The following is a 15,108-nucleotide window of genomic DNA, read 5'->3' on the forward strand; positions in this document are numbered from 1 at the left end:
TTCTGCCAAATTTTTTCTTTTGATTGAGTTCCAGTTTTAGAGCATTGTGGTCTGAGAATATGCAGGGAATAATCTCAATCTTTTGGTATCAGTTGAGACCTGATTTGTGACCCAGTATATGGTCTATTCTGGAGAAAGTTCTATGTGCGCTCGAGATGAATGAGTGTTCTTTTGTTTTAGGGTGGAATGTTCTGTAAATATCTGAGGTCCATCTGGTCCAATGTATCATTCAAAGCTCTTGTTTCCTTGTTGATTTTCTGCTTAGATGATCTGTCCATTGCTGAGAGTGGAGTATTGAGGTCTCCTACAATTAACGTATTGTTATCAATATGACTCTTTATTTTGGTTAACAGTTGGCTTATATAGATGGCTGCTCCCATGTTGGGGGCATAGATATTTACAATTGTTAGATCTTCTTGTTGGATAGACCCTTTAAGAATGATATAGTGTCCTTCTGTGTCTCTTATTACAGACTTTAGTTTAAAATCTAATTTGTCTGATATAAGAATTGCTATCCCGGCTTTCTTTTGAGGTCCGCTGGCATGGAAGATAGATCTCTATCCCTTCACTTTCAGTCTGGATGTATCTTTAGGTTCAACATGAGTCTCTTGTAGACAGCATATGGATGGGTCCTGTCTTTTTATCCAGTCTGCAACCCTGTGCCGTTTTATGGGAGCGTTTAGGCCATTCCCGTTGAGAGTGATTATTGAAAGATATGAATTAATTGTCATCATGTTGCCTGTGAAGACATTGTTTTTATAGATTGCCCCTGTAAATTTCTGTTGTAGATCACTCTTGGGGTCTTTCTCCTTTTATAGAACCCCCCTTAATATTTCTTGCAGGGCCGGCTTAGTGGTCACATATTCTTTCAGCTTCTGCTGGTCGTGGAAGCTCTGTATCTCTCCATCCATTCTAAATGAAAGCCTTGCCGGATAAAGTATTCTTGGCTGCATGTTCTTCTCATTTAGTACCCTGCATATGTCTTGCCAGGCCTTTCTGGCTTGCCAGGTCTCTGTGGATAGGTCTGACGTTATTCTGATGTTCCTCCCTCTGTACGTAAGGAATCTCTTCCCCCTAACTGCCCTTAAGATGGTTTCCTTGGTTCTAAGATTTGCAAGTTTTACTATTACATGCTGGGGTGTTGGCCTGTTTTCCTTGATCTTAGGAGGGGTCCTCTCTGCCTCTAGGACTCGAATGTTGTTTCATTCCCCAGATTAGGGAAGTTCTCAGCTACGATTTGCTCAAATACATCTTCTAGCCCTCTCTTTCCACTCCCTCCGGGATTCCAATTATTCTGACATTGGAAGCCTCATGGTGTCACTTATTTCTCTGATTCTATTTTCATGGATTCTGAGTTGTTTTTCCCTGGCCTCCTCTTTTCCCTTTTTATCTATTATACTGTCTTCCAGATCGCTTATTCTCTCTTCTGTCTCAGTTACCCTAGCTGTTAGATTATCTAGATTGGATTGGATCTCATTGATCGCATTTTTAAGTTCTGCCAATTCACCTTTTATTTCTGCCCTTAGAGACTCTATGTTGCCATTAATTGATTTCTGCATTCTAGCCATTGTCTTCACAATTGCTAGCCTGAATTGCATCTCTGACATCTTGGTTATATCTGCATCCATTTGTAAATCTGCAGCATAAGTCATAATCTCTGAGTCTTTTCTGTTTTGGGGGCTCCTCGTCCTAGTCATTCTGTTGATGGGTGTTTGAGGGAATGTATAGAGTCGAAATTATTGACCAGAACCCAAGCAAGATGCACATGTTTTCTTGGGACCTTAGGGTTGCTGGCCTCTTGTTTTCCCAGCCTGTCTTCTGCGGGAGGGGCCTGCCGCGCTGTTAGTCAGGCAACCCTGTTTGGGCGGAGTTGCCCTGCGCCCCTGTGGGGGGGGATGGGCTCAGTGGGAATCAGTCTTTGGGGCTTTTGTTCTCTAGCGCCTTTCCCTGGCGGCTTTCCGCGTCTCTTCTGCAAGTCAGAGCAGAAGAGACCGTTTCCAATCTCTGCCTCAGAGCAGAGAGACCGCAGTCTGTTCTTCAGTGAGCCCTCCAGGCCACACAGTCTCCGTTTCTGTCCGTGCTGCTATAAACTGCAGTGTCCTGGGTTGTGCGCCCCTCCGCAGCGCTCCCAGTCCTGCCTCCAGGTCGGGGCACGTCTCTGCCCTTTGTGCTTCTAAAACCGCCAGCTGCTCTCAGTTCGCGCGCGCGCGTGACTCCGCCACTTGGGGTTCCCTCCCGGGGACTGCAGTTCGTGTGCGCGCGACCCCGCTGCTCCCCGCTCGGGGTTTCCACCCCGGGGGGGTTGCAGTTCACCGGCGCGACCCCGGCGCACCAGGTTTCCCTCTCGGAGGCTGCAGTTCGTGTGCATGCGACCGTCGCTCTGGTTTCTGTCCGGGGGGCTGCGGTTCGCGTGCGCGCGACCCCCCCTCCCCCCCGTCTGGTTTTCCACCCCGGGGGCTGCCCTAAAGTTCTTTCCCGTCGCTACCAGGCACCCTCCCGCTGCCGTTTATCCTCCGATATCTGCTCGCTTCGAACCTCAAAACCAACCGCCTGAGATATTCTGTTTGTAGAGATCCAGATCTTCTTACATCTTAGGCTGGTTTCGTGGGTGCTCAGAGTGGTCTGGTAGATATCCAGCTCAGTTCCGGGGACCAGTTGAAATAGGGTCCCCTACTCCTCCACCGTCTTTCCCCTCCCTCAGGTCTTGTTTTTTTTAACCCATTCCATCACCTTCTATCTTCTGATGGGAGCATTTAGTCCATTTACATTCAAGTAATTATGGATAGGTATGTATTTATTGCCATTTTGTTATTTGTCTTGTGTTTGTTTTTGTGGCTCTTCTTTGTTCCTTTCTTCCCTTCCTCTCTTCTCTCACCATAAGTTGGCTTTCTTTAGTGATATACTTTGATTCCTTTCTCTTTGTTTTTTGCAAATTTATTACTGGTTTTTGATTTGTGGTTACCATTAGGTTTGTATGTAACATCTTCTGCCTGTAGCAGTCTATGTGAAGTTGATGGTTGCTTAAGTTTGAACTCATTCTTGACTCCTCTCTTCCCCTTGTTTTAGGTATATGGTGTCATACTTTACTTACTTTTGCTTAGTGAGTCCTTTGAGTCATATTTACTGATATTATTACTGCTTTTGAGCTTTCTACTTTTGTTATTTTACTTATGGTCTTCCCTTTCTACTCACAAAGTCCCCTTTAACATTTCTTGTAGGGCTGGTTTAATGGTCATGAATCCCTTTAACTTTTGTTTGTCTGGGAAACTCTATCTCTCCTTCTATTCTGAGTGATAGCCTTGCTGGATCGAGTACTCTAGCCAGTTTTTTCCCTTTTGACACTTTGTTTTGTTTTTAAAGATTTATTTATTTATTTTTAGAGAGTGAGAGAGCAGGTGAGTGGGTGGAGGGGCAGGGGGAGAGAGAATCTCCAGCAGACCCTCCACTGAGTGTGGAGCCTGATGCAGGGCTTGACCCCACTACCCTGGGATCATGAACTGAGCTGAAACCAAGAGTCGGGTGCTCAACCGACTGAGCCACACAGGCATCCCTCAGCTCTTTGAATATATCATGTCACTCCTTTCTGGCCTGCAAAGTTTCTTTGAAAAATCTGCTGGTAAAAGCTTATGGGTTTTCCCTTGTATGTAACTGTTTTCTTTTCTCCTGTTTCTTTTAGGATTCATTGTTTATCACTGCTTTTTGCCATTTTAATCACTTAATTACTTAAGTCTATACTTAGTTACTATGTATTTTTTTGTGAACATCCTGGATCTGAATTTATGTTTTCTTCCCCAAATTTGAGAGGTTTTTAGCCGTTATTTCTTCAAATAAATTTTCTGCCCCCCTTGCTCTCTCTTCTTTCGGGATTCCTATAATGTGAATGTTGTTACACTTGTTGGAGTCACTGAGTCCCCTAAATCTATTCTCATTTTGTATAATGTTTTTTACTCTCATCTACTCAGCTTGTTTACTTTCTATTACTCTGTCCTTCAGACCATTGATTTGTTGTTTTGCGTCTTCTAACCTACTCTTTATTCCATCTAGTATTTTAATTTCAATTATTGTATTCTTCATCTCTGTTTGGTCCTTTTTTTTACCTCTTTGTTAAGGGTCTCACTGATGTCTTCCGCTTTTTTCTCAAGTCCAACAAGTATCTTTATGGTCTTTACTTTAAATTCTCTATCAGGCATATTGCCTATCTCTCTTTCATTAGGTCTCTTGCTATGATTTTGTCCTGTTTCTTTAATTTTTGACATATTCCTTTGTTTTCTCATTTTGTCTGTTTCTCTGCATCTGTTTTTGTGTGTTAGGAAAGTCAGCTACATCACTTGCTTTTAAAATATGGAATGCTTCATGTACTTATGTGTCATCCTTGGGCATGGGCCATGCTAATCTTCTCTGTATGGTTCCAGTTTTTTAGTATATGTGATGCCAAAGTGAGTACTTTAGTTCCTTTTTTGAAGTTACCTTATCAAACAGGGTAGTTGAATAAAACCCAGTTTTATAAGCTCCCCATTCACTGTATAATAAAGATTTTCTCTGCTCTTTTTCCTGGGTTCTTATGAGGGAACTTCTAAATCCTTGGAATTTCCCAGGGGATAGGAGTATCTTTGTTATTCACTGTGGGACCCCAGGATTACCTCTGAGTTTATGCTAATTCCTGGTGGGGCCCTAGATGTCAACATGGGGACTGGCCAAGTTGGAAAAACAACTGTATGATTAGAGGGTTGAGGTTTTGATTCAGGTGATATTAACCTGACCTCCTGATCTTTGGGGAAAGGAGAGGAGCTGGAGATTAAGGTCTGTCATACGGTCAATGATTATATACACCAAGGTTTAGTTGAACCCTGGTTGGTAATCATACATTGATGTGCTGGAAGGATGACATGTCCTAAAGACATAGAAGCTTTGTGTTTGTGACCCTCTTAGATCTTGATCTCTTCATTTCTCTGTTCCTGTCTTGTGTTCTTTGTAATACAACTTTAATCATAAGTATAGCACTTTCCTAAGTTCTGTGGATTATTCTAGTGAATTTATATGTAGCTCCAAGTCCTTTATAGAACAGCACTTATTTTCACATCTGACTTGATTCCTTGTGTATGTATTTCCCTTGGCCAGACTCTAGAGGGGCAGAGGGGCAGCATGGGATTTAGGCAGGAAAGTTTCCTCAGTCCCTTGGTTCAGAGCTCTACAAATATGACTTCTGATTTTTATTGTAATGTTGCAGACTAAGGATTATTTTATTATTCCACTTTACAGATGAGGAGGGTGACGCTCAGAGATATTGGGGAAAAACTTATCATAGTTAAAATTCAAGGCTCTTCCTGCGTATCAGAGAGATGCCCTAAAACTTCCAATTGCATGAACTGTTACATTACTACTTATATATTGTCTTTCTTAACTCATAGTAATAATAATAATAATAATAATAAAATGACTAGCATATGTATTATTTACTATATGCTAAGTACTGTTCTAAGTTAATGTGTGTGTATGTATGTATGCATGTCTGGATCTGGTTGGGCTGCTATAACAAAATTCCACAGAGTTTGTGGCTTATAGACAACAGAAATTTACTTTCTACCATTCTGGAGGTTGGGAAGTCCAAGATCAAAGCATAGGAAGATTCAGTGTCTGGTGAGGGCCCACTTTTGTCAAGGGAGCTCTCTGATGCTTCTTCTATAAAGACACTAATTCCATTCATAAGGGTTCCATCCTCATGACCTGATCACCTTCTAAGAGCCACGCCTCTATATCATCACAAGTGGTGAAATCTGTATCTGAATCCAAGTAGGTTGACTGTGGAGTTCATATTCTTAGTCACTGATGTATACTGCTCCTTAGAAAAATTGTGACGGCAGCTAATATACTGGGAGCAGTCACTGTGTGCCAGGCATAACACATGCCTGTGTTAATGTATCTAATTTTCACAGCCATCCTGTACTAGAGACTATTATTAACCCATTTTGTAGATGATGAAACCAAAGTACAGAGAGGTTAGATACTTGCTCAAGGCCATCAAGTTGGTTTAGCGGAGCTCACACTGCTGTGTGAAAGAATCACCCCAGTTCTCTTGCTTGCTTGAGGAAGAATGTTTAGGTGACAAGACTGGCTAAGGGGAGGATAGTTTCCCCTGTGTGGTTCCTTGGGGACATTGCTAAACCTTGTAGAAAGAAAAGGAGAGAAGTGGGCAGGGTACTGTTGAGAATTGCTCACATGTGCCCTGAAGTTAAGACACCGGAGATAATTCATAGATGGGGAGACAGTCCCTGAGTTACTTGTGGCCAGCATTAGAGTAGTAAATCCTCCATCCTCATGGGAATATGTGTCAAGGAGCTCCTTTCCAGTTTATAGCTCTGAGAGGATTGTCAAGTGCCTGGTGTTCCTCTTGTTTCTGCCTCTCCAGGCAGCCAAGAGACAGATTGGGCTGCAGTTTTGCTGAAGCTGGTCATTCTGCAGGTTGTTCAGACATGTGATGGTGTATTTTTCCTCGCGCCATTATGCTGTGGGTAGGAATTACTGACTTACACCCTCTCTGTCACATCTTTTCTACTTTCGCAGCCTCTGTTTACAGATCCTAGGGGATCAAACCTTACTTTTACAAAACCGCAACTTATCTCAACAAGCTTTTTCCATGAAAGGAAGAGATAAACCTTTTAAAAAATACATCTTTTAATTGTTTCATTTGGGTAGAGAAAGAATAAACTATAAGTAATTTTTACACGGGTGTGTACATAGATAATTATTTCTCTAAAAAGAGTAATAGAGACAACAAAGTATGCCTGGTGGGGTGCACAGCAGTGTGCTGGAAATATTGATCCAGGGACTGGAAGCTTGTTATCAGATAAGAAATTAAAAAGAACTGCACAGCTCACTCATACTCTGCGTGAGCACGCGGCATCTGTGCTCTGGGTTCAATGCCGGCTTCCCATCTGCTTGGTGACACAATTTAAAGAGTCAAGGTGGAGACTGTGATCTATGGGCTCACGGTGATTGGATCCTCACTCCTGAACTGTGCCTCTTTCTCAGCAGGGGCTGGTGACAGCTGAAATACTGAAGTCCTCTTGGGAAGAATTCTGTATCGGGACTCTTCAGGCAGGGAGGTCCCCAGGAGAGGGCCGTCAGAGGTAGAATGAATGTCCTGTTATCCTGCAGCAGCCTAAATCTGTTGACTTCCACTGGCCCCTGGCAGAGTTGTCAGGCACTAACATTTGGCTTAATTTAGTGATGACAGCTCCGGGGCGAGGGGAGGTAAGGTGGAGGCCAAATTGACAGGGTTGTGGGCTCAGCGTCCTTTCTTCTTTTCCTCTGTTTTTCACCCTGACACCTCCTCTTGGGTTTTCTTTCTTGGTTAAATTTGTTAGTTGGTCCCAGCACCATCTATGCTGTTGCCCCCATCTGGGAACCCTGGAATCATTTTCCACTTGTTCTTTCTTATTTCTTATGTCCAGTTAGCCATCTCAGTCTGGCATTTGACCCTTGAAACATGTTTTTCAGAAGAGACGATCCCTTCCATTGTTGAGATCGATGCTAAATCAGATTCTTCTCATAAGAGAACTTCCTAAAAGTTTCTCTGTCATCAGTGTGGCCCTCTCCAATTTAAGAACAACACAGATTCCAGAATGATTTTTCTAAATTGGTAGCTCTCAAACATTTCTGCATATCTGAATCATCAGGGAGCTTTTAAAACTGATGTCCAGACCATACCCCATACCAATTAAATCAAGATCTCTTGGGGTTGGACCTTGACAATTTTCTATATCTTCCTGAATGAAGCCAGTGTATGGTCATGTCTGAATCATTGTCTGATCATATCTAATTCCGTTTCTCTCACTCAGAAATTTTTAATGGCTTTTCATTACCTGCAGAATTGAAAGCTTGTACTCCTTAACTTTGAATTTCTAGCCCTTTATGATCTGGCACTAACCACTATTTTTGTTTGTTTTTAGTTCTTTATTTAAATTCATTTTAGTTAACATATACTATATTATTAGTTTCAGGGGTAGAATTTAGTGAGTCATCAGTTGTATATAATATCCAGTGCTCATTATATCAAGTGTCCTCCTTAATGCCTATCACCCAATTACCCCTTTGCCCCACCTAGCTCCCCTCCAGCAACCCTTTGTTTGTTTCCTAGAGTTCAGTGTCTCTTATGGTTTGCCTCCGTCTCAATTTTCATCTTATTTTATTTTTCTTTCCCTTCCCTTATGTTGATCTGTTTTGTTTCTTTTTTTTTTTTTAAAGATTTTATTTATTTATTTGAGAGAATGAGAGAGAGAGAGCACATGAGAGGGGGGAGAGTCAGAGGGAGAAGCAGACTCCCTGTTGAGCAGGGAGCCTGATGCGGGACTCGACCCTGGGACTCCAGGATCATGACCTGAGCCGAAGGCAGTCGCTTAACCAGCTGAGCCACCCAGGCGCCCTGTTTTGTTTCTTAAATTTCACATATGAATGAAATCGTATGGTATTTGTCTTTCTCTGACTGATTTATTTCACTTAGTATAATACCCTCTAGTTCCATCCATTTCATTGCAAATGGCAAGATTTCATTCTTTTTTCATGGCTGAGTAATATTCCATTGTGTGTGTGTGTGTGTGTGTGTGTGTGTGTGTGTGTGTGTGTGTGTATACACACCACATCTTCTTTATCCATTCATCTGTCGATGGACATCTGGGCTATTTCCATATTTTGGCTATTTGGACATTGCTGCTACAAACATTGGGGTGCATGTGCCTCTTTGAATCACTATACTTACATCCTTTGGTTAAATACCTAGTAGTGCAGTTGCTGGGTCATAAGGTAGTTCTATTTTTAAAATTTTGAGGAACCTCTGTACTGTTTTCCAGAGTAGCTGCACTAGTTTACATTCCCACCAATAGTGTAAGGGGGTTCCCCTTTCTCTACATCCTTGCCAACATCTCTTGTTTCCTGAGATCCTAACTACTATTTTTAATCCTTTCTGTATCTTTCTATTTCTGGTTCTAATCTACTGTCTTGGGTTACTCACTATTCCTTATATGTGCCATGCCCTTTCTTTCCTCAGTGATTTTGCTCATATTTTTTTCTTCTTCTAGGATTGCTATTCTATCATTCATTGATCCAGACACTATTTTTACTGTTTGCTATGTTAAGACACCTTGTCAGGCAATGGTGAGCAAAAGAAGATGCTGTTTTCAGCCTCTTAGGTCTTATAGACCTACTATAAATGTACAGTTGTTACTGTGACAGATACTACACAACAGAGTCATACCATGCTCTAAGGGCTTATAGTGGGGGGCTGATCTCCTTAGAGTGGTGAAGGTTTCTCCTGAGAAAGAGATGCTGGAGATTTCTTAGGGGGTCTAATGGCTAAAGAAATAAAATTAGGTTTCTTACCTTAAAAAGGAAAAGAAAAGAAAAGACCATGATTGTAGTAAACTTTTCTAGGATGAGTTGTCCTGGCAGAGGGAGTGGTGTGAGCAATGGCAGGAGGGGGCATGGCAAGGACACAGACTAAAAGAAGAGCTAGGTATCCTGACCAGGCTGGAGGGGAAATGGGGCAGGCTGTACAGGGCCCAGAATCCTGTTCATGGACTTTTGTTCTAGGAGCAATGGGAAACCACCGAAAGGTTTTTAGAAAGGGGATGTGCTGTTCTTGTTTTTTTTTTTTTTTTTTTTTTTAAAGATACCTCTGGGTTCTGGTTGAAGAATAGACCATATAAAGCATATAAAGCACAGTAGATGTGGATAGATCAGATGGTAGCTAATTAGTAGTCCAGGCCAGAGAGGTGTGACTTGAAGGGCTTGCTCCCATGTCATCTCTGTGAGGTGAAGCTCATCCAGAGGGAGAGAAGGGCAAGGGTAAAAATTAGACTGGACTTTCCATAGGCTTCACTACTACATTACAAACTACCCAGATGATGAGGTAATCTTGATCTCTGGATCAGGATGAGTGACACATTCTATAAGCATCACAGCCACTCTTTTGTTTCCTGAAAGCAGAGACTTTTCCTTCTCATTCCTTCTCATTGTCCATAATGAACACTCAGCGCTCACTGAAATGAGAAACAGCATATGGACTTTTGGAGCCAGATAGCTTGGATGGGACTTGTAGCTTGCCACTTCCTAGTTCTATGACTTTGGGCAAATTAACTTGTGTCTCTCTGCCTTGGTTTCCTTATTCCCCTCAAAAGGTTGTTGTATTGAAGGAGTTCATAAAATGTACTTAAATAGTGGCTGGTACATGGTAGGTACTACATTTGCGTTTGCCATTATTATCATTAATAAGAGCATTTATCTCATTTTGTCAGGATCTGGTTGCTTTAGGAAAGGGCTTGAAAGGAAGTAGTAAGACTTAAATTTTCATCAGATTCCTCTCACATGATCTATAGGGTATTTGTGTAGGGAGACTTTATATTGTCTCTAATTTGCTCACCGTGTTAGAGATTATGATGGTTAATTTTATGTAGCAATTTGACTGGGCAGTGGGGTACCCAGAAATTTGGTCAAACATTATTTGGGGTGTGTTTGTGAAGGTGTTTCTGGGTGAGGTTACCATTAGAATTGGTAGACTGAGTAATGCAGATTGCCCTCCCTATAGTGAGTGGATCTCATCCAATCAGATGAAGGCCTGAATAGAATAAAAGGCTGGCTAAGAAGAAAGTCAATGGTCTGACTTCTTGAGCTGGACATCAGTCTTTTCCTTCCTTTGGACTTGAACTGAAATACCATCTCTTCTTGGGTCTTGAACCTGCCAGCTTTCAGATAAGAACAACAACTTCCATTTTCCTGGGTCTGCAGCTTGCCCAGGAGATCTTAGGACTTGTCAGCCTCCATAATTATGTGTTACTTCCTTATAATAAATCTATGTCTGTCTGTCTGTCTGTCTATGTGTTATTTGTTTTGTTTCTCTGGAGAACACTGAGTAAATACAGAGATGGTGAAGGAAGGGTTTCTAAATAAGGTTTTATTATCCTAGTGGAAACCCTTGGAGTAAGTAGTCATGATCCAAACTAATGGCTAAAGACATCTAGTTAGCACTCGCTCTGCATTTACCCTACTTTTTAAAAAAATGTCAATGTCATGACTGTAGTAAGAAAGATCTCTAGCAAGTTTGATGCTGTACTTAATTATAGGTGCCTCATTCATCATGCCCATAGGCTGCTTTCTAGCTGGACCCCTCTGAGGAGCTATTTTCCCTCTTGGTCTAGATGAAGTAAATGATGTAAGAGTTAGATGTGTCCCCTTTTTCTCTTTCCATTCCGGTTCTCTGGCTCCTTTCCTTACCCCACATCCATCTTCACAGTGCAGAGTCCAAACAGAATATTTTATTTCTTTCTTAAGTTATCACAGCTTTTAAGGGAGCAAATGAATCTTTTTCTTTTTTATCATAAAACTACTACAACTTGTGTCTACCAGTACAGGGTGCTTCTTCTTTCCTATAGCATTGCCTTCCAGCAAAACACTGTGGCTCTCCTTTGTCCACAGTCAAACTGTAAATCCAGTTACTTTATAACAATATTGAATGAAATGAAAATCTTTGAAGTTTCTCTTCTCTGACTTAACATTTGGTTGAGAAAAATGAAGTTGCCATTGTTTGAGCTGATGAAGATTAAATGGACTGCTTCTGAATTTAATTGAGTCTCTGTTTGAATAATATCCATGGTGGGTCCTACTGCAGTGTTTGGTGATTAATGGTGAGAACGAACAACAGTAACATCTGGACCCAAAGCTGTTCTTGGCTTAGAAGGTGTTCATTCCTTTGAGAAAAAGGATTCTCTGCATCATTGTCCAAATAATCATTAGCAGATAGATCAGCTGAGACATTTTAATTAAAGTTTCAAAATGTAGGGAGAAGAAAAGTTTCTTAACAATCTTTTTTATGTTTACAAGTTAAAATAAAAGTTTCAAAATGTAGGGAGAAGAAAAGTTTCTTAACAATCTTTTTTTATGTATACAAGTTAAAATAAAAATTATCTTATTAAAAAAGGAGATAGGCTTCTACTTCCTCTGAGGAAGAGAAGGAAGAGTGAATTATGAAGTGGCATTTGTTTGCTAATAAATAGGTACACAAAAAGCAGAACTTGGGCCTAGGATATGTTGCAGTCAGTTTTAAATATCATGGTAGGAAGGGGCGCCTGGGTGGCTCAGTTGGTTAAGTGACTGCCTTCGGCTCAGGTCATGATTCTGGAGTCCGGGGATCAAGTCCCGCATCGGGCTCCCCGCTCAGCGGGGAGTCTGCTTCTCCCTCTGACCCTCCTCCCTCTCAGGCTCTCTCTCTCCCATTCTCTCTCTCAGATAAATAAAATCTTAAAAAAAAAATAAAAAAAATTAAATATCATGGTAGGAAATATTTTAGAGAACTTTGAGGAATCATACAGATTTGAGAAATAGTTTTGCCTGGTTTTATTATATAAATTTTTATGAACTAAATAAAATAGTAGTTATGGAAAATATTAGTGATGAATAATTAAGATGATATAAGAAATAAAAGCATAGGAATGTTTTGGAAGATTTTGTTTTTACATGTTGACTATACTGGAATTATTACAGAATGTTGGGTAAGTAAAATGATTTCTGTGTCTGTGCTTATTATCATAGGCATTCCCTAGAAGGAGGGGGAGACAGCTAATCAAATACATCAATAAATTACTTGGAAAGGGTATCTTAACTGAAGATATTTTAGTTTAATGCTCAACTAAAAATATAAGGAATACATTTAACAGAGCAAATGTTTATAAGATTTAACCCTGAGGAGTTGCGGGATCTAGTAAAATGATTTACATCATAGGGAGTCTGACTCCCTATAATGTGAAATCTCCCCTAATGATAAAGATTTGTCTTTTTAGCTTTGTGCCTGTTGGAATTGAAAAACCCACATACTTTCTGCCCAAGATGAAAATACTTGCTTTGCACAGAATGACAAGTTTAGTGATTATCTTACATTGAGATAATAGTTTAATAAGAGCATACTATTTTTTTTGTAGAATACGCAAACACATCTAATTACTTTATAGGGTTGGAGTCTGTTTAGTTTAATTATTCAGCAAATAGTATTGAGCTTCTGTTGTCTATAGGCACTATGCTTTATGAAGAATATACAAGTGAGTTAAATCTGGCTTTGGTCCTCAGAGAGATTATAGTCTAGTAGGGGAGATAAAAAAACTTGAATTAAAGGGAGACTATGGTGAGCATCACTATGGGTTGGCAGAGAGCCTCTGCTCATCAGAGTCACAGAGTCATGCAGTGATCCAGGGTAATAGAGCTTCCACCATTTGCCACCTCAGATGTTGCTGGTTACTTGTCAAGAGAAAAGGTACTGGAGCATCTCTCATCACACTGGCAATTAAATGTTCAACCTAGAAAGGACATTTGTAACTTCCTCTACAACTCAAAGTCCAGAGAGAATCACAGGGCTTTACCTGATCAGATAATGCAAGTCTGCCATGTGAAAAACTACCTGGAACTGGAAATAAGTGGCAAGCAGCATTAATGGCTATTCCAAGAGCTGATCCTCTTCTGTTGGAATATCCAGATGCCCTTGATTCTGTGGGATGAAATTAAATGGGAATATTTAAGAGGGATAATAATTCGGCTTTAGATTCACAATTGCAACATAGATTCAAAAATCTGTGCTGGTGGTGTGAATCATGACATTTCATATTAAATAATAAAAGATAGTTTTCTTGCAGAACAATTTTAAGAGATTTTTGTGTCTGGTCTCTTGCTTGCTTTCCGTCTGTGATTGCAAGGGACAGCAGTAACATTTAATTTAAAGCAAAGCACCTTCCTAAGCAAAGTGACTTGCTTGTCTAATGGTTCTTAACAAAATGTCTGTTAGGCTTTCATCTTCTCTGAGAACAGAAGAGGGTTAAGTGAGTTACAGGGAGATTTTGAAATTTCTCTGCCTTCTGGCTTTTTATAATATCTGGCAGTGTTTGCCCCTCTCATTCTTCTTTTTCAGTTTTTTTCAAAGTGATTCTTGTCTGTTTGTTTCAACATTAATGGCAGTGTTGCTTAGATAATAGAAGTAAACAGCAACAACCACAATAAAGCAACACAAATAAAAGAGTTAAATATGAAACAAGGGTTAAATAATTATGTCCAAAACAATTCTGAAAATCAAGTGAATGTAGTTGAATAGGTCGATTATGTTTGTCATTACTACTATTCTAGAAATTTCTCTATTTATAGCACTCATTTTACAAAGAGATGATCCTGTTGGGAATTATAAATGAAATATCTTGGCCAAATTTGTGAAAGTCAGATTCATAAATGGCTTCTGAGACAAACTAGAATATAGTTCATCTTTAAAGGTGACCTGTAGGAGGATAAGCAAGACCTTCTGAGCCATCACTGTCTTCTGGAATTCTCCAAAGTCTCACCATGCCAAGAGAGAATATGCTTTCTTTATAAGCATCATCCAGAAGTTAGAGGTAGAGTGAGAGTTTTGTTATATGATCATTGGAGAGATTTCAAATAGTCAAAACCCTACTTTTAATGAACAGTGCTAATTGCCAGTGGGATACCATGCCACAAATTCAGACACTGAAATGTACTGCAGTACAGGAAAAGGTTGGGTTGACATTGCTTAGAGAAAGAGGGTTAAAGGAGACAACATTTATTGTGGACTTCAAACCAGGTACTTTTATTTATATTATCTCATACTATCCTTGTAATAAAACTTGGAGGCAGGTTTATGACACTCCTGTATTTATAGATGAGGAAACTCAGGTTGAGAAGGGCTTGCCAATTAGCTTTGAAATGGGATACACGGGATTGGCATTCATGTGTGTTGAACTCTAAACCATGCTCTTTCCATGATACCACCTGCTTCCTTGGATCATTTGGTTAAGGAGGGGGGAAAAGTGGGATAAGGAGAAATGGAACCAGGAAGATTTTAGAAAGGGATAGTATCTTAATCTCCTTTTCTGTCATTTTCCATGGACCTTCAAAGCTTTTTACTTTTGACCTTGGGGCATTGAATCTATAGATACATAGTAATTTTGATCTGAGGAAAAATCATGGTTGGGCCGCTAGAATTATTCTGCTTTCCAGTGAACCCAAGGGCAACTTCAGATTTGCTTTGCCTTATGTAAAGGATGGCCTATTATTTTATAGAACCACCCT

At 40.4% G+C, this 15,108-nt stretch overlaps 1 long non-coding RNA gene and 1 pseudogene across 1 annotated transcript in view; one reads left to right on the forward strand and one right to left on the reverse strand.

Moving 5' to 3' along the window:
• Positions 1-15,108, forward strand: part of LOC144381252 (uncharacterized) — a 319,122-nt gene that overhangs the window by 110,249 nt on the left and 193,765 nt on the right. The window lies entirely within an intron of this gene.
• LOC118530684 (U6 spliceosomal RNA) lies at positions 4,336-4,444 on the reverse strand (annotated as a pseudogene).

Source organism: Halichoerus grypus, chromosome 3, assembly GCF_964656455.1.
Source record: "Halichoerus grypus chromosome 3, mHalGry1.hap1.1, whole genome shotgun sequence".
Classification (NCBI taxonomy): Eukaryota; Metazoa; Chordata; class Mammalia; order Carnivora; family Phocidae; genus Halichoerus; species Halichoerus grypus.